The sequence below is a fragment of the Meriones unguiculatus genome, chromosome X, assembly GCF_030254825.1.
Source record: "Meriones unguiculatus strain TT.TT164.6M chromosome X, Bangor_MerUng_6.1, whole genome shotgun sequence".
NCBI lineage: Eukaryota > Metazoa > Chordata > Mammalia > Rodentia > Muridae > Meriones > Meriones unguiculatus.
Window position 1 is genome coordinate 60,722,251 of NC_083369.1, and position 24,254 is coordinate 60,746,504.

A 24,254-nucleotide genomic window follows, 5' to 3' on the forward strand; every position below is an offset into this window, starting at 1 on the left:
CTATACATTTATAGTATAAGAGAGAATTCAGCTAGAAGGAAAATCTTGTTTCTTCTGTTTTACTGACTATTCAGGGTGAGTGCAAGAAGGAACAAAGAAAACAGAGGTTATTTAACACATTAGAAAATGAATATTGCTACATAAAAAAACTCCCACAAAAATTATTTTTCAGGTACATAGTTCTTATTATGAGTACCAACAATTTATCTTGTAAAGATAAAATTTTCACTTGGTTGGCTCTTCTCTTGTATATAGTTCACTGAATGTGCTCTATGGGCCATAAAAATAGTGTGAACCATTTTTATTATTAGGTAGTGCATTATTCCAAGGAGCCACAACATAGCAGAAACTGCTTCTTTTGTTCTATACTGAATTCCCTAATCAAATTAAATTATACATTTTCTATTATGTGTCATTCACTTGAACATTGTACCTGTTGGAGATCAGACACAAAATCTGACTATTAAAATATAGCTTCCATGTTCTTTCTTCACAAGCACTGAAAAGTTTAGATAGAAATCTTTCAAATTCATAACTATCATGCATAGAATTGGTTCAGTGGTTTGACTATACCCTCCCAAGCTCACATTGAATTTAATTGCATTGACAAAATTAAAAAGAGTTAGAATCTTTAAAAAATGAATGGATCTTGTTAATGGATTTTTTATATATAAAAAAGATATATTTGGTCCATTTTCTGTGTCTGTCTTGATGTCTCTGGCATTATGCCATATAATGACACAGAAAAAAAGACCTTGCTGTCTACATGCTCTTGAATTTCCTAGACTCCAGAACCATTTCATACAAATTACAGTTGTTGATATCTGTTATAGTGGTACAAAACAGAATAAACCATTCACATCAGTTTGAATGCATTAATGATCAACTCAGAGTAACCAATGCTGTGTCAGTGTTGCACTGAAGAAAAAAAAAAATCAAAGCACTTTCTGTTTGTGTCATTTAATCAAAAGTGAGTGTGTTAGTCCAGATTTGAATTCCCTACTTTGCTCTGTGCGTTTTTTCCATTGTCCCTATTCTATTTGTTAATAATCCAATTCTGTTCCTACCTAAAGTCTCTCTTATGAATTAGTTTGTCTCTGGCCCTGTGTATCCCCAACAAAAATGTTTTGGTCTCACTTAAAAAGTACAGAAAGAATCACATGGGAAAGGAATCAGAGGTACCTTACATAAACCTTTAACAGGTTCAAAGTGGCCTGAAATATAGACGGAGGCAGGTTGACTTAGCATCTCTTTTCTTAGTTACTCTATGACACAACTCACCAATATACACAGTAGAGCACAATTACATAAATCCTCCTGATTTGTTCTCCCATGCTCTATGGTTTCTGTTTCTTTTTATTTTCTGTGCATGTGTACTCATGATAGGTTGAAGAGGCTGTAGGGTGTCCTCCTCTATCACTTTTTGCTTGTTCTTTTAAGTCAGTGCTCTCCCTGATCATGGGACCCATATTTTAAGCTAGATTGTAAGGCCTCAAGCAGAATCAATCCTCCTTTCTCCATTATCCTTAGAGCTAGGGCAACAGGAATGCATCAGGCTCTTGGCTAATTGTATGTTTGCTGGGATCAGAACTCTGATTCTCATGATTATGCAGCAAACATTCTTATCCACGTAGCCATCATTTCTTTTTCTTTTCTTTTCTGTTATTTATTTATTTATTTATTTATTTATTTACTTACTTACTTACTTACTTATTTTTGAGACAGGGTTTCTCTGTGTAGCCTTGGCTGTCCTGGAATTGCTCTGTAGACTACGCTGGCCTCGAATTCACAGTTTCCACTACCTCTGCTGGAATTATAGGCACGCACCACCACACCCGTCACAAGCCATCTTTTCATTCCCCTCTGTCTCATTTTGTTTTTTTCTTCTATCAAGAGCCTGCCATTTATTGCTTCCATCTCCCTATCTCTCAGAACACCCTGCATCTTATGAAGATAAGATTGTTCCCTAAAACTTGCAGTCCTGATGAGACCTGATAGAATAGGGCCAGATAAAAGGGGAGGAGAAACTATCCTATCAGTGGACTAGGGGAGAGAAATAGAGGGAGAAAAGGGAGGGAGGGTGGGATTTGGAAATGAGAGAAGTGTCCACAGTCAGGACACAAAGTGAATAAATTGTAATAAATAATTATAAAAAATTAAAACAACAACAACAAAACTGGCATCCAAAATGTTGAGATTTGCCTTCAATTTCAAGAATCAAAACTGTCTCTGCTTACAACACTGTTGTATTCCTTTCTTTTGCTCCTTTCCTGGATCTCTTCTCCTTTTCTTTAGAGGTAATTTGGAGGTTTTAGCAGGGGAATGCAGCTACTCATATAAGGTTGACCAAAGACTTTGTCTTTGACATAGTGAACAGCTTTGAAGAGATACATATGGAGTAGTGAGGCAGGAAGGGGCCACTGCCTAGCCAGCCAAATCAATCAAATCAACCCTGGCCGTCACTGGGGTGACATATATGGCAGCCAGATTGCCCTTACAACCTGTTCTTTTTTATTCTCTCTCTCTCTCTTTTCCCTCTTCCCCCCTCTCCCTTTGTGTGTGTTATTTTTGGTGTATAGATTCCTCTTTCTCCATGTTTTCCTCTCTCTTTCTGTCTGTCTCTCTCATTCTTATACCTCTCCTCCCTCCTACTTCCTCCCTCCCCTTCTTCCTGCCCATCTCCTTCTCTTCTCCTAATATTACACTGCTCCGTTTTCTCCTTTCCTCTTCTGCTCTGTGCTGTACATTGGATCCGGGACTTCACGCATGCTAGGCATGTGCTCTACAACTGAGCTACATTCTCAACACTCTTTAAACTTTTGAAGTTTTAAACAGTATATCGTCAAGTTGTCCAAATCTTGCCTTGAACTTATGCTGGAGTCAAGTCTTAAAATTGTAATCCTCCTGCCTTGGCCTTTCCTTTTTTGTTATTTTTGTTTGTTTGTTTGTTTTTTGTTTTCTGCCTTGGCCTTTCAAGTAGCTGAGATTCTGTATTCATGCCACCAGGCCAGTTCTTTCTTTTACTTTGTATATGTATTCATAGTCATAGCTCTGAGAAATAACTCTATCTCTATCCTGTGCCTGTATCACCAGCTCTGATAATTTTATAAACTCCTTTCTCTCTAGTCACCTGCTCTCTCCTGTCATGGTCCCACTAATCCGAGAAAAACAAAAACAAAAACAAAAACAAAACAACTGTCATCCTCTTTACCAATCCAATTTGATGCTACCTTTTAATTTTAATAGTGTGATTCAGTCTCAAAACTTCCTACTCATTTGTTATTCATGTTTCTGATTCCCTTATTTTGTTAATCATCTAGTCCTGTTGATTCATTCTCTGTAATGTATCACATCCATTAATTCTTTTGAATTCCCAAGGTCTGAATATTTTCATTATCTCTCGATTGTAAGAGTATAACCTTCTTGTGAGTCTATTGTCTTCTACAGTTTTTAACCCCTACTGTCTTTTTTTTCCACTTCATAACCTTATCACCCATTCGGCTGAGAGAATGGAGGAAGAAAACACCCAAAAAAGATTTAAAATAAGTGGAAATACATAGGTTGAAGTCAGAGGGGCAAAATCCCAGGCAATCAGAGAAAACTTTGCAAAGGAGATAGAATTTAGAGTTTATATTGAGAGAGAGCGATAGGTAGAGAGAGAAAGAAAGAGGGCTGAGGAAAGTACTTATGATTGGAAAAACTGTGTGAAGAGAAGTTTTAGAAAGAAATGTAAGACAATTGAAAACAATGAATGAGCTTTGGCTAAACCTGAATATTGTATAAAAAATGAGGCTAGAAGTATACAGTCTGTGTTCTGATTATAAGACTCCATGAGACTCTATCAAGCAAAGGCATTTTAAATGTGTGCTATAGGAAATGGATAGAGACATGATGAAAATGGCATTTTGGGAAGAAGAATCTGGCAGCTGTGTGCAGGGTAGATTAGTGGGAGGAGATATTGGAGAGAGGAGGCCTGGTAAGGAGGCCATAATAGAGTTCAGATGTGAGTTAATGATGGCTTTGAATAGGAAGGCAATGAGAGCAGAACTGATGAGGAGGATACACAGATGTGAAAAGCATTATGGAAATAGATTTGACAAGGTTCTCTGAGTGGCTGGATTGGCAGGTGTTGAGGGGGAAGGAAGTGGGAAAACTGGAGAACACATGACCTGGGCAGTGTCTATTGAAATGTTCTCCTTAGAGCTTTAGTGGATCTTTTTCTAAGTGGTCTTGTCCCAAAGGGACACTAGGTATGTGGCACTTTGTCTAGTAATAGATAGTCAGAGAGAGAGAGAGAGCTCATTGAGAGGCCGCTCCAGCTGGCTGTGACTTTACATGCTGTGCCAGGGAAAAGACCTATCAACTCGGTATTTATCAGGAACTTAGCATAAGTGGTATGCTTTCCGCAAAATCCACCTCAATTGACGCATTTTATTTTCAGCATAAGAGAGATCAAGAGCCTTTTGAGGGCACATGCCATGCTTTATTTGTAAATACCCAATAGATACAGTCTAGTTCTAGGCCTGTAATGTTTAGTAACAATTATTTTCCTTGTCTTACTTCATTCTCTCAGAAGACCTGGCCAGCTCATCTATTGATTGACATCCCTCTTCATTATTATGATGGCAACTTTGCAGCTTAACTATGTTACTACATTTGAGCCTCAGTTATTTCAAAGACTGTCAGTGTATCACCCTTCTCAACACATACATATATTTTCATTTTCTACTAGTGTTTAATGAAATAGGTCATATAGTTATGTTTTGGAATTGTTTTGGTAGATGCTGGTTTACCTTATTCCAAGATTCCTGGCTGTGGTGTAGGCTCTCTGCTTCATAGAAAATGAAGCATTAAATCAATTTGAATAATTCAGAAACACTTCAGAAAATGAATATATTTGCACAAATAATAGATTTTTGTTGTTTAATTTTGTAACTATTTAAATTTTATTTACTTATTTGCATTTTCAATTTTTAAAATACTTCTCTGAACACATTTGTTACTGTCTGAAAATAGTTTGTTTTATGAATCTGATATTTTGAATAAGTCAAAAGAATGAATATTTATAAACAAAATATTTATTTGATTTTGAGTTTCTCTTTTCCAAATATCCTTCTCTCATATCCTGATGACAATTTCTTCAAGGACATACATTTAAATGAATATTCAAAATGTGTAAGGCTTAACAGACTTGATAATAATATTATTAAACATCAAATTTTGGCAGGAGATTCTCATTGTATATAATATTTTAGAACCCTGCATTTTAATACGTGATCTGCCTCTTAACTGTTATGAGAACATACTGAACCTGATTTCCCCTCTTTATAAAACAGTGTTAACCTTTTACCTAAGCAATATTTTGGGATTCAAATGGGAAAATATGTTTTGAAAATGCACAAGATGGGCATTTCACAGACTTTTAGTAATCTAGCATTTTAGTCAAGTAGGGAAGGGAATTAGGAGGAAATAGTACCTAATCTCAGCATATATGCCATTGATCAGATGTTTGTCACATAGCTGCCTTCGCTATAAGTACATATGAGAAATCATATTGCTGCCATCAAGAACATTAGGCAACTGACAAAAACTAGAATGAGGAACAGAAAAGGCATCAGAAAATAAGGTTATGTGCCCTTGTCAGAATTTGGACCTTTCATTGCTATAGATGCATCCCAATCTCAAAAAAAATTATAGCAGTTTATCTGTTTTGAAAAAGTTTTAAGTTCACAGAAAAATTAAAAAGAAGTGGGAAATAGAAAGGTCTGGCGGGGTCAGGAGCTTCAGGAGGAGAGCAACAGAACCAAAAAATCTGGGCAAAGGCTTTTTTTTTTTTTTTTTTCTGAGACTGATACTCCAAACAAGGACAATGCATGGAGATAACCTAGAACCCCTGAACAGATGTAGCCCATGGCAGCTCAGTATCTAGGTGGGTTCCCTAGTAATGGGAACAGGGACTGTCTCTGACATGAACACACTGGCTGGCTCTTTGATCACCTCACTCTGAGGGGGGAAGCAGCCTTACAAGGCCACAGAGAGAGACAATGCAGCCAGTCCTGATGAAACCTGATATGCTAGGTTCAGAGATAAGGGGAGAAGGACCTCCTCTATCAGTGGACTTGGGGAGGGGCATGAGAGGAAATGGGGGTGGAAGTGTGGGGTTGGGTGGGGATGAGGGAGGGAGCTATAATTAGAACACAAAGTGAATAAACTGTAATTAATAAAAAAGGCTACAAATAGTCTCACTTCCACCTTTAAGTAATAACCTCCTCCACAAGAGAGGTGCATTTATTTTAACCAGTGATTTATTTTATTTATCTGATCAGTCATTTGATCAATGATCAATTATATCAACTTGATACATTATTAGTATTATTTAAGTCTATAATGCTCATCAAGATCATTTTTGGTGTTGTATATTGTACAGTTAATAAAATATATAATGGCATTTATTCATTGTTACAATACCATCAAGAATATTTTCACAGTTCCTCAGTGTAAAGAGAATTATAATGATGACATAAAACAAAGTGGAATACATATAATAAGGAAGATGTATTGCTACTGTTGAAAGGAAAGATCAATAGATTAACAAAAATAGACTGATTCAAAAAAAGACAGATTGAGGAGTTATAGATAAGGTGATACTTTAAAATAAGTGGGCTAGATTATTTAAATTTCTAGGTGTATGATGATATGACTGCATTGTCCTCCTCTGTGGCCTGGCAAGGATGCTTAGTTTATTTTTAAACATTATTTTCTTATTTTTCCTTTTTGCTTATTTATTTATTTTTAAAATAAATAAGAAGGGTCTCACTAAGATCCTGATGCTGTTGATGAGTTACCCACCATTTTTATAACCTAGATACTTGTGAGAAGTATTGACTATAAAGGTAGAGGTTCATGATGGAGTTAGGACACATGTCTAGTGTTGGCATTATTTTCATTATATTTATATTGGGACTTCTGTTTGAATAATAACAACCAGCCTCCTCTGTGCTGGGATTAAAACTGTGTACCACCATACCTGGCAAGAATCATTCTTAATCTGTCCATTTTACCATATGGTACATTCAAGAAATTACCTTAAGTGTTCAAAAATAATACATTCCATCATCTTCATTGGTATCTTATTAGGCAAAGTCATCCCCATCTCTTTCCTGGAGTATGTAATTTTCTGGTTTGGGCTACACGCTAAAGTAGGCATAAGCAGATTTTCAGGAGTTGGACTGAATGGCACAAAAAATATTATAGAATGAAACCCATGTGATATGAGACCTAGCTACATATCTCTTTAATTAATTTGCTGTGCAAAGCAGTGTGAATAATTTCACAAGGACGAAAGGTCTTACTCTGTGAATATTGTCTTTCCCTACCATGCCGACCTCATGATCTTACTCTCAATCCTCCAAGTAGGATACTATCCATAGCTACCTGCAGATATTTCCCCACCCCTTTCACTACAACTAGTCCTTGAAGCAAGTGGCTACCGAAGAGGATATACATACATACATACATACATATATGATGCTTATTTCTATTTTATTTTGAACGTTATTTGTTGTTTTATGTACATTATCATATTTAAGCATGTTCGTAATTCTGTGAGGTGGATATGATTTTATTATGGTTTTAAAGATAAAGGAAAGAAGTTCCTGTATCAGTAAGCAATTTACCCAGACAGTTACAACAGATAGACTAAATATTTCCAAGTTGTTTGTAAATATGTATATTTCACTTTTTACAGCTTAGAGGTTGGGAAGAAGTTTTGGTTGTAATGGTCCACAAAAGAGGTAGAACAAATGTTAAGTGCTAACATTATTTCCTTTCAGATTAAAAAATCAAGCAAATGACAAATCCCAATCTCCACCTGAAGATTTTAAAAGGCTTTCTCTCTATTCTTTACTACCAAAACAAGCATGAAAAGAAAGTCATACCTCTTGACATTTCTATTGCTATAATTAAATACTTGAAGTTGTGTAATTTTTAAGAGAATAAACTTGTTTAGCTCATTGCTTTAAAAGGTGAAAATACAAAAGTCATGATACAAGCTCTTACAAAGGCCTCTCTGGCTATATCATATCACCATACATGGCATAATCCAAATATGTATGAGAAGGAGAGACACACTGTGAAACAGGAAGCATATAACTGCAGTACCAGACTTATTTTCTGGTAAAAACACAGTCATAAGGAACAAGAAGTGCTTCCATGAGACCCAACAAAGACATCATGAAACCTGCATCCACACCTTCCTTGAGCAATATCTGCAAAAATCTAACCATTAGGTGCCTGGTTATTATGTGCCATTTTGAAGGTCCCATTATCTTTGGTATTGCAGCACCAAAGACCAAGCTTCCAACACATTGTCCCTTGTCTAAAAACTCATATGTAAAATAGAAATCTTTGCAAAATCTACCCTGTAACTTTTTTTTTGGTTTAAAAATAAACCCATCTGTGCCAAGTTGGGGAAAAAAGGTCATAAATTATAAGCATTCCTTCGAGGAGGACATTGCTTTCTCCACAAATAATTAGTAGAACATGGAAAATTTACATTCTCACTTAAGGAAGTGCAAGAAATGAATTTTGGTAGAATGTCTCCCTCCATTGCACATAAGGAGCTGTTTGTTTTATGTCCACAAGCTTTTGCATGCACTCTGACATTTATTTTCATCCAGTGCTACTAAGCAAGTGGTTTTTTTATCCTCCTCACAAGCTTGCATATTTTGAATTGGAAGAGACCTTAATGTTCTTGACTTTTCCTCAGGAAAACTGATGACATCGGTTAAGTGGCTTGCCTAAGGTTACTCAGTTAATGATTATGTACAAGTGATTTAAGAAGCCAACATACTTTTGGTTGTTGTCTGTAATGAAAATGTTTACTTTCATAGAATATAATCTGTTGAGACCTGACCTAGTGATCAAACCTGAGACCCATACTGATTTGAACATTTGCTCTGAGCTAGAAGGAGTTCAAAGAAAACCTATACCAGCTTTTGTCACTTGTGTTCCTTTACCTCAAAATTTGATTCAGAGGACTTGGGGAACTCTTAGCTTTCCTTGTACATTTCTGAGTTCATTTACAAATGTATGATGCAATCCCCAGCTTCTTGTGTGTGACTCTGAGCTTGTTGCTTTAGTTCTCTGTTGGTCTCTTCATTCATCCTAAAACAGTACAAGCAGATGTGGAAATTGTCTTGGCATCTGGGATTCATCTGCCATATTAATTTTGTTATACAATGCAATCAATTTTTATATATGCATGTAAACCATATCTAGGGACATTTGCACAATTTAGAAACACATGAGACAATGTGAGAAAGGTTTTAGAACATGATAAAATATATACTTTAATTACTGATTGTGCATTTAAGGGATTTCTCTATTTCAGTTGTACAAGTGTATATATGTACACACATTTATACATATACGTATATTTCTACGGCACATATGTATATCTACACACATATTTAAACATTCAAATACATATGCATATGTATAGTATAAATATATATTTCAACCTAGTTTATTAATCTTCCATTTATTTTCTTCACTCTGGAACTAGTCATTTAGAACTTAAAAATAAACAAACCTTAAATCTAAGAGCCTATGGAAAGAGGGAGAGAGTAATATGTGAAAAAAGGATGCTGATTGACTGAATTTTTTTAAATTTCATCTGTGATCCCCAAAATACATAGAGAATATCAAATTTTTACAAACTATTTGGGCTTTTGCTTTGCTTTTGTACTGGAGAAATCTATCAACAGAATTCATATGAATTTAATAAAGGGGAACAACCAAAAAGCTGATAAACATTTAGGTTTCTAGGTCCCCACATGAAAATATTTAGAATGATGCATTTGGTAGGCGGCAATCTCTTTGAATTGTATGTAGGTAACAATCATTCAATACTTAAGTCACTAGTCTGCTTCAAGAAGTAAAACAGCAAATTGTTGTGGTTTTTTTGTTTTCCTCATTTACTTGAACTTAAAATTGGATTTGGGGGTAACAAGATAGGAGACAAATGGGTGTAACAATTGAACAGCATAAACTGCTACAGGTGATGATGCCACAGCAACATTATAACAGGCAGATTCAAGATGCAAAAAATTATTTATTTGTCAGCAAACAGAAAGACAAATTACTCAGAGGCTGTGTACATGTGCTTATATAACTACTCAAATTTTTATGGTTCATGCTAAATTTTACCCAGTTTGTTAAACCACATGATTTATTTTAAATAAGAAAATTGCAAGTTGTTAGAAACTGGAAAATGTAATGATTGCTCATATGGGAATATGGCAATTTGTGTGCAACTATTTCATTTGCAATTACCTATCTCTCAAAATCTTTATTTCATCACAGCTTTTAAGACTATACAGAGCTTGCAAAACGCCAATAGAAAAATCTGCCAATGGAATATCAGTGAAAAATTATTTGCCATAAATTAGAATTCATCATAAGGTACGTACAAGTTGGACCCTTTCCATGGAGATTGAGTTACTGGATGGCATTAGGTACTTTCTCCTTTAATGCGACTTTCCTGGCTCTGATCCTGAAAACTGTTACAGAAGAGTTCAGCAGGCTTATCTCTGCATAGCTTCTTGAAATGAATTTAATGACTGGAATAAATTTTCTTACCTGAGGAATAAATGTCTAGTTATTCAATTTAGCCCATGTCCACTCACCATGGTTAAATGACACTGTAATTTTGGTTATGTAATCATATAAACTATTTGGGTATCTTACGTTGTCTTGGCAAGAATGCAGGCTATGTAACTAAGAATGGAATTATAACTCACTGTGATATGAGTGAAATGATGCTTTCTCTTGGCCTCGTATCCTGTGGGTCTTGCAATAACAATAAAAACCCTGCCTGCTCCAGCCCCTCATGATTATTATGAGGAAGAAATGAAAATTCTTAGAGAATTGCTTCATAAATAAGACCCTGTAGAAATGGAGACATTTTTTTCTTGATAAAATTAAGATCATATGCTTTATGATGCTATTTAAAGTGTGTGTGTGGTCTCATGAGCAAAAGAGCCAAAGGATTTCAGCATGTGCATTATAGATTAGAAAAACACTCAAGGTATAACAAAGGGAGACTTCCACAATTATTTTTTGGTTTCTTTAAATTATAGATTGGGTGTTACAAAACAAATTGCTCACACCCTTTTTATGATTATTTTTTTAGTTTCCCTGGAATACAATTGTGCTAATTTGATTGCATACACTATGGCTGGTTTCTCACTATAGTGAAGAGTTCAGTTTTATAACATGTAGAGTGGCTCTTAACGCTGAGAATATTTATTATCAAGCCCTTGACTTAAAAACAAATGTTGACTCCTATTCTTTGCTTTGCCAAAAACCTGAATGAAAATTACCCTACTAGTCAGGTATGATGGCACACACCTGTAATTTCACTAACTTGGAGGCTGAGATAGAAGTGTGCCAAGTATGAGGCTACCTGGGCTATGGAGCATGTTCCAGGCCAGCCTGTTTGACATAATGAGATCATGTCTCAGAAAAACTAATCAATCAAAAACAAAAATTGAATGAATCAAAGTGCTCTTTCATATTTCACTCAAAAAGTAAAATATTGCCCTGGTGCCCACCAGCTTTTTGGTACTTATATTCCTCAAGAGAATAACAAACAAAAGGAAGGCTCTTGCTTCTGTTTTTGATTCCCTCCACCTGTGTTTTCAACCTTTCCTGTATAGAGAGTGAGGGTAATAATCTTCCCTAGGGTTTGCTAGTAAGTTTGTAGGACTATGCTTTTCATACAGTATTATTGGAATGTAAACTACACTTTCTAGAACACTTGATAGCTCTGCCAATGTAGCATTCAGCCTTCACATTAAATTAGTAGTATCTCCAAATATAATACATCAGTAAATACCCTCCATGCATTCTTCCCTGAATTTCCTGTCATTTTTGCATCTTTTGGTCTACCTATTGCTAGAAAATGGCTAATTTAGGCTCAAGAAACTGCACTTAGATTTGCCCAAAGTCTAAAGAGACTTGTCCAAAGTCTTTTCCTACATATATCTATCAGTGAGCTCTATGAAAGCCCTACCCTTTAAGGCTTCCTATCCCACTGAATTCTAAAGAAGAGATTTAAGGAAATTTTTCTAAAGGAAATAAACTCATGTTAGTAGAATGGAGTATCTAGGAAGCTGATGACCCAAACTTCTGCTATAAGTTGAGAATCTTCATGTTTTCCTATCAACAGATAAGGCAGAGAATAATTTTGTAAACAAGTGCTTTGGAAAAGAAAACACAACCAAAATGTTAAATTACCTTGAACTCACTAATCTTAAGTTGAAAGCAGATCTCCCTTCAATCAGACTGCTTCTTAGAAGTAATAGCTGGCTGGGTTTCATATTTATTTTTGCTTGACAGGTTTTAGTAAAAAAGAAGTTGTCTAGAGCTGCTCCTTTGGTGAGATAGAAAATGGAGAAAGCTGTGTCAAGATTAACATGTGAAAGAAACCAGTTAATAGAAAATGACACTAAGAGCTTTCCCATCTGGGCTCCACATAGCAAGCAGAATATGCTTCAAAAAAAGCCCAAAATATGCAAATGTGGGTGAGGAGGGCAGTATATGAATGACCTAGAATGGGCCATTCCACCTCCTTGGCTAGCGTGTTTGAGTATATGCCCCCCTTTTTTCTCACTTCCCACTCCCTTTGTCAGAAGTGCTTCCACTTTTTAACAAATTGTCACTGACTGTATCTGTAACCACATGTTCTTAGTCTAATGCTTTGCCCAATTACACAAAAGAATGGAAACTTTAATGTTTTCCAGGGACTCAGATGTATAACTGACATTCCCAAAATTGTTGATTTTATATATACGGTAATCAGTTTTTGGTAGTGTGACCAGGACTGTCTAGATTTTCCTATGTTTTGAATATTGAAAAGTCACCAGCAATCAGTAAATAGATGCAGAGTAGTAGAAAAAATATTAACTCAACCTACTACACAGCAAAAAGTATGAAAAATTGTTATCAAATACCATTATGCAGCAGAAGTAAGACCTAATGAAAAGGCAAATGAAGAGGACAAGGTAAGAGCTCCCGTAAACTATTACATAGTATAGAGGTCAGCGTGTTATAGGGGGTCCTGTTCTAACCATATTTTCTCTTAAGTACTCTCAGTTCACATTCTTTTGTGACTAAGGATTAGCATGATAGCACAGCACTTGAAACTTACCTTGAGAATTAGATAAGGTGAGTTTAAATTCTGACTCTGCCATTTATAAACTGAAGGATATTGAACGCATTACATAAACTCTCTGGTTCTTAAATTTAACATTGACATTTAACAAAGTAGCTATTGATAGTAGCTTCCATATAACATTTAGGGAAAGATTAGACAAATCATCAAATAGCACTTAGACATATCACGAGCATGTTTGTGATTGGTGTTAGCTTATTATGATATTTTTCTACATTGTTTTACTCTTTCTCAGACATTAGTACAACATGGTTGTGTCATAGATAGTTCCAAATCAGTTCATCTACATTTGAACTCCTCGTTCTGGTCTCCAGACATCTCTTTCTTCTTTATTGCCTTTCTGACAGTAGAAAGGAAGTTATCTCAGTTGTTTTGACTCCTTTCTTTTGTTTACTCTGTACATACATACAATCAATGGTATTTTTAATTTTGTAAATACCTAAAACTGACTATCCATTCATTCATTCTCTCATTTATGAATTACTTATTTTTAGAAAGCTTATCTCGTTGCCAGTAACAACTGTAAACTATGAGAATGTAGTATTAACGTTAAAACATGAACCTGAAAGCCAGGAATTCACCTTTCCCTCAATCTCCACAAGCTGCCATCAGTTTTCTCTTGAGACATGGTTTGACAATGTAGCCCTTGCTGGCCTGGAACTCAATACAGACTAGAACTGCTTTGAATCTGTAGCAGTCTTCTCACCTACATTTCTTTAAGTGCTGAGATTAAAGGCATATGCAGCTATACCTGGAATGTATATACCTTGTCCTTGTCCTCTTACACATCCTCTACAAAACATATAATAGTGCCTCTATTGTTCCCTCCTCCTGACTTGGGCCAATTTTACATTTTTTCCCTTAACTATGATAATAACTTCATAAATGACTATTATGTTTAAAAATCTTAAAAAATGAATCATTAAAGACACTTAGTATTTCCATATAGCTTTCATAGTAATTGTCAAAATTCCTAGCTTGCTATCTTCTAACACTGTCTCATATGCGCTTCTGATAGTTTCTTTAACATGTCACATTATTTTAGTTCTTCATCACTTTATAAGTGTTGTTTTCTCGAATGGGAATATTCTATTCCCTGTATTCATGTATCTTTTGGTCCCCTAGGCATTAAAATGTAAGTTAAAGGTTACCTCCTCTCCCAGTCTGGCTTAGTGCCTTCCATGACACAACACACTTTCTTCTATGTCACATTAAGGAGGCAGTGTGGTTGATACTTGATTCAAAGCATGGCTTTGAAAGCAAAATATTTATAAGCTCTCACACTTTTCAGCCATGTAGTTTGGGGTAGATTACCTAATATTAAATGTCTTTGTCTGTCAAAGAAAGACATAAAATGTAGTGCCAACCCAGAGAGAGTTTTGTAAGAACTAAATTAATACACATGTTTATAATAGTGTCTGGCACATGATAAATACAATGTTGTTACCTATTAATATCATCTGCACAATCATTTCCTAAATGTACTATATGGCACTACTTCTGAGAGTGTGGATCATGGATTGCTAGACATGACAGCTCCTAGACTTATCCTGATGTTTATTGTTTGGCTACTCAATAAATGCAAATTAAAATACATGAGTAAATGAATGAATAAAAAGATGAAATAAAGAAATGTAGAACTGAAACTCATTATCTCACCCAAAGCAATTAACAACCAAACCCAATAATATCCACTGAGCCTATATGAGCTGTATAACCCGAAAGAAGCATGGATTAATGAGCTGGCTTACCCATTACTTTTGTAGACGTAGTGTCTACTGTGTATATGTAATAGGGAAAAATATGAAGCCTTAGCTCCTTTTGTAAATGACAGGAGTTTTTGCCTTCATTATCCCTTTAAGCCTTGGAAAAATAATCAAAGAAACTATCCTTTATTCTGAAACTGGCATCTTAAGAAATCACACAAAAAAAAGAAAAAAGAAAAGGAAAAAAAGATAACAAAGGAAAAGAAGAAAAAGGTTCTTAGTCATGAAATTATCAGTGTTTCAACCTGCTCCTTCCAAACACTTAGATGGATGATTTTGATAATTTGTGCTTCCAGGTTAATCAAAATGCTGATGACCTGGAATGACTGACAGGACAGAAAAAAGAATATCTTTGCTTCACATAAATGGAGGCAGGCTGACCTAGATTCGAGGCTGTACAGTTTCACAAGAAAAAGCTTCTTGAATAAACCTTTAATAAGGAATCGGGAGAAAGCTTCTCATCCATTTGATTGACAAGTCTTCCATAATTAAGACATAGTCCAAACACACAGCAAGCCAATTTTTAAAAATGCCATCAAATGTTACAAGCCTTATTATAAATTATTATCTTTTCTCTGTCTGTTTCTCTTTGTCATTATTATTACTCTGCGGTTTGATCTTGCCTTTCTTCAACCAGATAACTAGGCAAGTTGGGCTTAGTGCTCCAACGTTTCTCACCTCTTGTCTGATCCTGAAATCAAGGCGCTTCAAGATCACTGACTGGAGTAGTGTGCCAGCAGTTTGAACACTGCTATCTAGAAATAATGAGGTAGGGGGACAGTTGCCCTAGGGCTCTGTCATGAAGCGGTATCTATATCATATTGTGACAACAAATTTTGCTGACACGTCCCAAAAGGTCTCTTACTAAAAATGATTTCCTAAGTTACAGACAGTTTAATGTGGGCTGACGTGAAGTTTTACAGGAAAGAATTGTTTACCTCCATTAAGTGAGCATTATCGTTTTTCATCTTTATACCAATGTGTCATGAAAGGACTCTGGCTACAACACCACATATGTGCACTATAGTTCATGGTAACAAAGTATATAATCAATTTGGTTAATTCGGTAAGACTCTCTGAAGGACATGACAATAGATAGATTCTGTCATGAAAAAAAATTAAGTGCAGCAAAGCTGAACATGATAGAGCCCTGTCCTGTCATAAGCATTACTGTCACATATACTCACCTCCATGAGTGCTTTACTTGAAAACCAAATCAAATATTTATTGCAAGATTCAAAGCTGAAGCCAGGACAGTGTATCGTCAGGAGAAAGCATGGACTTTGGAGTCAGATACGCACTACTTTGCCACTTACTGCTATTGTAAGTAGCAGCAGTAGTAGTATTTACTGTGTTTATTATGCGTCTAAGTTATCCTGAACACTGTAACATTTTAATTTTGCTCTTTGATGGCTCATAAAAAGACACTATTTAACTTATAGGGAAACTAAGGCAAGGTGAGGTTGTCCTAGCTGCCCAAAGAGACAAATGCATAGGCAAGTCAGTGGGTGAATGATTCTGAATTCAAATATGGGTATATCTGAATATTAATAATTTTCCTTTTCTATTTTACTAACAAACAAGTGTTGTCCTTTAGATAATTGAATTTCATATTTCCCTATGTCTCAAAGACAAGCTACTGGGATGCCAGTGAGTTGATCCCTTACCGTTTAGAGAGCCAATAAAGCCTGGGATGGCTAGCTAATTCAAGCAATAACAACCTTGCCATTTTTTTCCCTGATAAAGTGTCACATGATATTCTTTTCTATGTGTCAACCAAATGCAAACTTTTAGGCATCAAGGTTTTATCGGTGTGAGCTTCATTGTTCTCATCTAAATATAAAACTCATCATACTTTGTGCTTAGGATTTGTTAAGAGTTAAATGAGATAATGTTTAGTAGTCAATACATATCATTGTAACTTAGAGAAATAATATGTATATATGATATGTAGGTAGGAAGATGATAGATATTAAGAAAGATAAGGACATTTATTTTACAAGTAGCTTATGTAGTTATGAAAGCTTTGTAAGTTTCCAGGATCTGCAGTCAGCAAGGTAGAGACCAAGGATGACTGATGGTATAAATTATAGCCTGAAAGTCAGCAGTCTCTAGACGAAGAAAAAGCCTGTGTTTCATTTAAAGTCCAAAAGCGGGACAGAAACCAAAGTTCTGGCTCTAAAGCAATCAGGCAGAAGGAATCTTTTGTACTCAGCCTTTTCGGTGTGTGTGTTCTGTTCAGGTTGATTGGATAGGGCCAAACGAAGCCACATTAGGAATGACAGTCCAATTTACACAGTCAACTGATTTAGATGTCAGTTTTTCCCATAAAGACCCTCAAAGATACATCCAGAGTAATGTTTGACCAAATGATTGGATAGTGGCTTAATCAAGTTGACATATAAAATTAGTCATCACAGTTACGTAACATGATATCTCACCTGTGGTTATAACTTAATGAATGATCCCTCACTTCAGCTCTCCTTCCTCTATAGATACAACAGAACTTTATAATAAGATGGAATAACATCTCCATTTAACAGATGAGAAAGCTGGCTCAAAACTAAGATATATTTCAGTTAACAGGATATAACCTTCATTGCAGGCTTATTGACGCATATGATTTAGTAAGAATGAGAAACCATCTGATAGCTAAGTATACCTTCCATTTTCCTTTTCCCATTTTCCCTAATTAAATCTAAATACACATATTCTCACCTTAGGGATATCAGATTAGTCAGATTTAAAACCCCCCATCGATATCTAAGTACGTTTTCGTATATGTGTAGGTATGCTTGTGTGTGAGAGAGAAAGAGCGAGCTATATGCACAATATTTGTTATTCCTCTTCAAGTATAAAACATTCTAATTCAGAAAACAAAACAAAAAGTACTGATGATTTCCAAAGACCTTAAAGGTAACACAGAGGAAGTGAAGTCAGATAAATCACTTTTCTTGAAAAGTGTTTCAGTTTCTCTTAAACAAAACTCAGTGAAATGCTATGATGGGACACGGTAGGCTCTGATTGTTCTGCCTATATATTGTAATAATTCTAGGCAGTTGTGAAAACCAACAGGATTGCATGTTTTAGCTTTGAAAGCTGTAGGACCCCAGCAAGGTATCCAACTAAGTTCTCTTAACTATTTCATGACATCAGAATCAATGTCATAAGAGACAAAAAACATATGTATGTAGTCATAGATGCTTCTTTCTCGTGGACTGTTCACACACAGATTGTTAACAAGGACACCATCTAAAGAGTTATAAAAAAAAGAGGAAGCCTTTGAATCCTTTTTTGTGTCATATGGAAAACAATGTGCAAATGTTAATACAGGAAACAAATTACAAACAAGTATATGAAAATACTTATACGATCTTAGGGGGTTATTATTAGGATAATGAGTTGATTTATTCTTTCCAGTTGTAAACTGAATTATCACAGATGATATTATACACTATTTCCAATGGTATAAATTATTACTTCTAATATTAATTTTTCGATATAAAAATTTTATTTCTGATACTTCTGTTCGGATGTGGCCCGTGGTAGCTCAGTAACCAAGTAGTTTCCCAAAGTAAGGGGAACAAGGATTATTTCTTTTTTTTTAAGAGTCTTTTTTTTTTCAATTTTATTTTTCTCATTAGTTACATTTTGTTAATTCTGTATCCCAGCTGTATCCCTCATTCCCTCCCCAATTCCACCCTCCCTCCCTCATCTCCTCCCTGCCCCTTTCCGAGTCCACTGATAGGGGAGGACCTCCTCCCCTTTCATATGACTGTTTTGTCAGGAATTTTCAGGACTGGCTGCAAAGTCCTCCTCTGTGACCTAACAGTACTGCTCCTCCCTTGGGAGGTGGGGAGGTCAAAGAGCCAGTCATTGAGTTCCTGTTAGTCATAGTCCTTGTTCCCCTTACTATGGGAAACCAATTGATTACTGAGCTATCACGGCTCATATCTGAGCAGAGGTTCTAGGTTTTATCCTCTCATGATATTTGGTTGAGTGTCCATCTCAGAGAAGACCCTGTGCCCAGATATGTTTGGTCCTTGTTGAGCTCCTATCCTTTCCACATCAAACTCCCCTTCTTTCATGATTCCCTGCACTCTGCCAAAGGTTTAGTTATGAGTCTTAGTATCTACTTTGGAACACTGCTAGGTAGAGTCTTTCCGATGCTTTCTGTGGTAGACTCCTGTCATACGTTCAATGCATATCCCATTTGTCTTTCTAAATGAGGATTGATCATCATACCCCGTGTCTGCTTTCTTGATTATCTTCTTTAGGTGTATAGATTTCATTATGTTTATCATATATTTTAGGTCTATATAAGCGAGTATATTCCATGTTTGTCTTTCTCCTTCTGGAATATTTCACTGAGGATGATCTTTTCTAGATCCCACCATTTGCCTGCAAATTTCATGATTTCCTCTTTTTTGATTGCTGAATAGTATTCCATTGTGTAAAAATACCACAATTTCTGTACCGATTCCTCCATTGATGGACATCTCGGTTGTTTCCAGGTTCTGGCTATTAAAAATAAAACTGCTACAAACATGGTTGAGCAAATCCTTATTGTGTACTTGAGCAAATTTTGGGTATATGCCTAGCAGTGGTATAGCTGAGTCTTGAGGTAGCATTATTCTTAATTGTCTGAGAAAGCGCCAGATTGACTTCCAAAGTGGTTGTACCAGTTTACATTCCCACCAGCAATGGAGGAGGGTTCCCCTTTCTCCACAACCTCTCCAGCATGTGTTGTCACTTGAGTTTTTCATCTTGGCCATTCTGATGGGTGTAAGGTGAAATCTCAGGGTTATTTTGATTTGCATTTCCCTAATGGCTAATGACGCTGAGCATTTCTTTAAGTGTTTCTCTGCCATTATATATTCCTCTACAGAGAATTCTCTGTTTAGCTCTGTTCCCCAGTTTTTAATTGGATTACTTGGTTTGTTGCTTTTCAGCTTCTTTAGTTCTTTATATATACTGGATATTAGTCCTCTGTCAGATAAAGGGTTGGTGAAGATTCTTTCCCAATCTGTAGGCAGTCGTTTTGTTTTGATGACAGTGTCCTTTGCTTTACAGAAGCTTTTCAGTTTCATAAGGTCCCATTTATTGATTGTTCCTCTTCAAGCCTGTGCTGTTGGAGTTCTGAACAGAAAGTTGTCTCCTGTGCCAATGAGTTCTAGGCTGTTCCCCACTTTTTATTCTAACAGATTTAGCGTATCTGGTTTTATTTTGAGGTATTTGATCCACTTAGACTTTAGTTTTGTGCAGGGTGATAAATGTGGATCTATTTTCATTTTTCTGCATGTAGCGATCCAATTAGACCAGCATCATCTGTTGAAGATGCTATCTTTTTTCCATTGAATGGTTTTGGCTGCTTTGTCAAAAATCGAGTATTCATAGGTACATGGGTTTATTTCTGGATCTTCTATTCGGTTCCATTGATCCTCCTTTCTATTTCTATGCCAATACCATGCAGTTTTTATTACTATTGCTCTGTAGTACAGCTTGAGATCGGGTATGGAGATACCTCCAGATGATCTGTTGTTGTACATGGTTGTTTTGGAGATTCTGGGTTTTTTGTTTCTCCATATGAAGCTGAGAATCTTTTTTTCAAGGTCTGAAAAGAACCACCAGGGTATCAAAGGTGATACCGAGGGTAGCCAAACTTTGGGCAGTGTGCAGGGAATCTTATGGAAGAAGAGGGATATAGAAAGAACTGGAGCTGACATGAACTCCACAAGGAGAAAAACAAAGCCTAAATACCTGGGTCCGAGGGGCCGTCCAGAGACTTTTGATCCAATTAAAGACCATACATGGAGAAGAGTTAAACCCCTATTCAAAGGAAGCCCATATGCTTCCCAGTTTCCAAGTGGGTTCTCTAGTAAGTGGTACAGAAGATGTCTTTGATATGAACTCAGTGGCTGGCTCTTTAATCACCTCCACCTGGGAGGTACAGCCTTGCCAGGCCTTGGAAGAGGAAGATGATGCAGCCAGCCTTGGTGAGACCTGATAAGCTAGGTTCAGATAGAAAGGGAGGAGGTCCTCCTCTATCAGGGGACTAGAGAAAGAGGGAAAGTGGGTGGGACTGGGAGGAGATGAAGGGGTGGGCTACAGTGGAGATACAAAGTGAATAAATGTAATAAATAAATATATGAATAAAATTAAATTAAAATATATTTAAAGAAAATAACTACTTATTGATTATGTGAAATTAGTATTTCTGTTGTAATTTTTCTTGTTGATGCAGAGTTTCTCTATAGCACTGCCTGCCCTGGAAATCATTCTGTACATCAGGCAGGGATCTGCCTGTCTCTGTCTCCTGAGTACTGGGATTAAAGGCATTTACCACCACACCAGGCAGTCCTAATGGGACCTGATAGGCTATATGATTAGATAGTAGGGGAGGAGGACTTTCCCTATCAGTGGACTAGGGGAGGGGCTTGGGGGTAGAAGAGGGAGGGATGGGGGGCCTGGGAGGAGATGAAAGAGGGGGATACAGATGGATACAAAGGGAATAAATTGTAATAATGAATAAATAAATAGAAGATTCTTTTAGAATTCAAAAAAAAAGAAAAGAATTGAGTTGGTATTTTGATGGGAATTGTGTTGAATCTGTAGATTGCTTTTGGCAAGATGGCCATTTTCACAATGTTAATCCTACCAATCCATGAGCACGAGAGGTCTTTCCATCTTCTGAGTTCTTCTTCAATTTCTCTCTTCAGAGACTTGAAGTTTTTCTCAAACAGGTCTTTCACTTGTTTGGTTAACATCACCCCAACGTACTTTATGTTATTAGTGGCTATTGTGAAAGGTATTGTTTCCCTAATTTCTTTCTCAGCCCTTTTGTCTTTTGTGTACAGGAGGGCTTCTGATTTTTTTGAGTTGATTTTGTATCCTGCCACTTTGCTGAAGGTGTTTATCAGCTGAAGGAGTTCTCTGTTTGAATTTTTGGGGTCGCTCATGTATACTATCATATCATCTGTGAATAGTGACACTTTGACCTCTTCCTTTCCAATTTGTATCCCCTTGATCTCCTTTAGTTGTCTTATTGCTCTGGTAGGACTTCAAGTACTATGTTGAAGAGATATGGAGAGAGTGGGCAGCCTTGTCTTGTCTCTGATTTCAGTGGGATTGATTTAAGTTTCTCTCATTGAGTTTGATGTTGGCTGTAGGCTTGCTGTATATTGCCTTTACTATGTTTAATTACGTGCCTTGTATCCCTGATCTCTCCAAGACTTTAAACATGAATGGGTGTTAGATTTTGTCAAATGCTTTTTCGGCATCCAAGAAGATGATCATGTGGTTTTTCTCCTTCAGTTTGTTTATGTGGTGGATTACATTGATAAATTTCCGTATGTTGAACCACCCTTGCATGCCTGGGATGAAGCCTACTTGGTCATGGTGGATGATATCTTTGTTGTGTTCTTGGATTCAGTTTGCAAGTATTTTATTGAGTATTTTTGCATCAATATTCATAAGAGATATAGGTCTGAAGTTCTCTTTTTTTGTTGGGTCCTTGTGTGGTTTGGGTATCAGGGTGACTGTCGCTTCATAGAATGAGTTTGGTAGTTTCAAGGATTATTTCTAACAGGATCTCAATGGCAGGCTCTTTGACCTCCCCACCCCCCAAGGGAGGAACAGTCCTGTTAGGCCACAGAGGAGGACTTTGCAGCCAGCCATGAAGATACCTGATAAAACAGAGTCAAATGAAAGGGGAGGACGTCCTCCCCTATCATTTGAAAGGGGCAGGGAGGAGACGATGGAGGGAGTGTTGGGTTGGGGAGGGAATGAGGGAGCGGGATACAGCTGGGACACAGAGTTAACAAAATGTAACTAATAAGAAAAATAAAATTTAAAAAAAAGAAAGCTTAAATTATAAAAAAAAGAATTGTTACTAATATGGTAATGAATCAAATCATATTTCAAATTTCTACCATTAACTAAACAACAAATTACATGATGTTTGTTCTAAGTGTTGGGCATATATTCATCATCTAGCTGTCACTTGACTATAGGAAAGAGACACAAATGCTATTTGCTGGAGAAAAGGGACTTCTCTAGGAACTCCAAGGACTCATTTTATAGTCACATCCTTTTCAACTCCATTCCTGCCATTCTCCTTGATTCTAGAAGTACAGATCCTCCTGGAGCCATGCCTCATGTGGCCAGGCTCAGCCATCTTTGGATGACCAGCTCCAGGAGCCTCATCTCTCCCTCTTAATGTTCATGAAATGCACTACCTTCTCAAAGTCACTGAGAACTGTCAGTTTGTCTTCCCAGTGGTATCAGGATTTCCTTCCTTAGATCATTAGAGATGACTGATCCATACTTCCACCATCCTTAAGGGTGCTGCTAAATGGAACTACAGGATTTGAGCAGAGATGGAGTTAGGGCAAATGTTGAAATGAAAGAAGTAGAGAAACTGTTGCCTCCTGTCCATTAGTGTCTTATCTGTGCATGAAATGAACCTGGAGTATATTATGTGATCCTTGCTCACAGTGCTAGTGGAAACTTATATGATTGGATGTCAGCAGAAGAGATGGAACTATTCAGTGTATTCAGTTTTCTGAAAATGAAAAGAAAAAAAGGGGAAGGCTGTTATGCCACTGGTATTTCTAACTGATAAGTTACAGACTAAATCTAAGAATCAATGAAGTCTCACCCCAGCCTACTTGAACAGGTACCTAAAGGTGATTGTTCACAAACAAGACATATGGATAGTGGAGAAAATAATGTACTAGGCATATGGCTCAACAATTATAAGAGCAGCATGTAAGATAGTATTTTCCAAGTTTTATGAAATATCTTTTGTCAGCGGGACAAGATGGCAGTGCCAGGAGAACACTGCTTTTGAGGAGCAGGACAACATTTTCCATACAGCGACCAAGAGACTGAACTCTGGGCCTTAAAACAACAGCGATCATGTTTCCCAGGTGAGAGGAAACCCCCACGGAGTGGAAATCAATCGGGTCCACGCTCAGGTCACCCAGCCAGGACCTGGAAGAGATCCTGGGTCTCGCAGGCACTAGGTCCCCAGACCAGAGCCACACACCTGCGTGTCCTGATCACCTTCCCAGGCTGATTGGTGGGCACAAAAAACATCAGAGACTGGGAGTCCCTGTTGCTAGAGAACTCCACAGAGAAGGAAGGAAACTGTACTGACTTGGGTCACCCAGTCTTTCCCTGGAAAAAGTCTCACAGACCTGCGGGTACAAGCCACCATCACTGAACTGGGCTCCAGCCACAGGCACAGA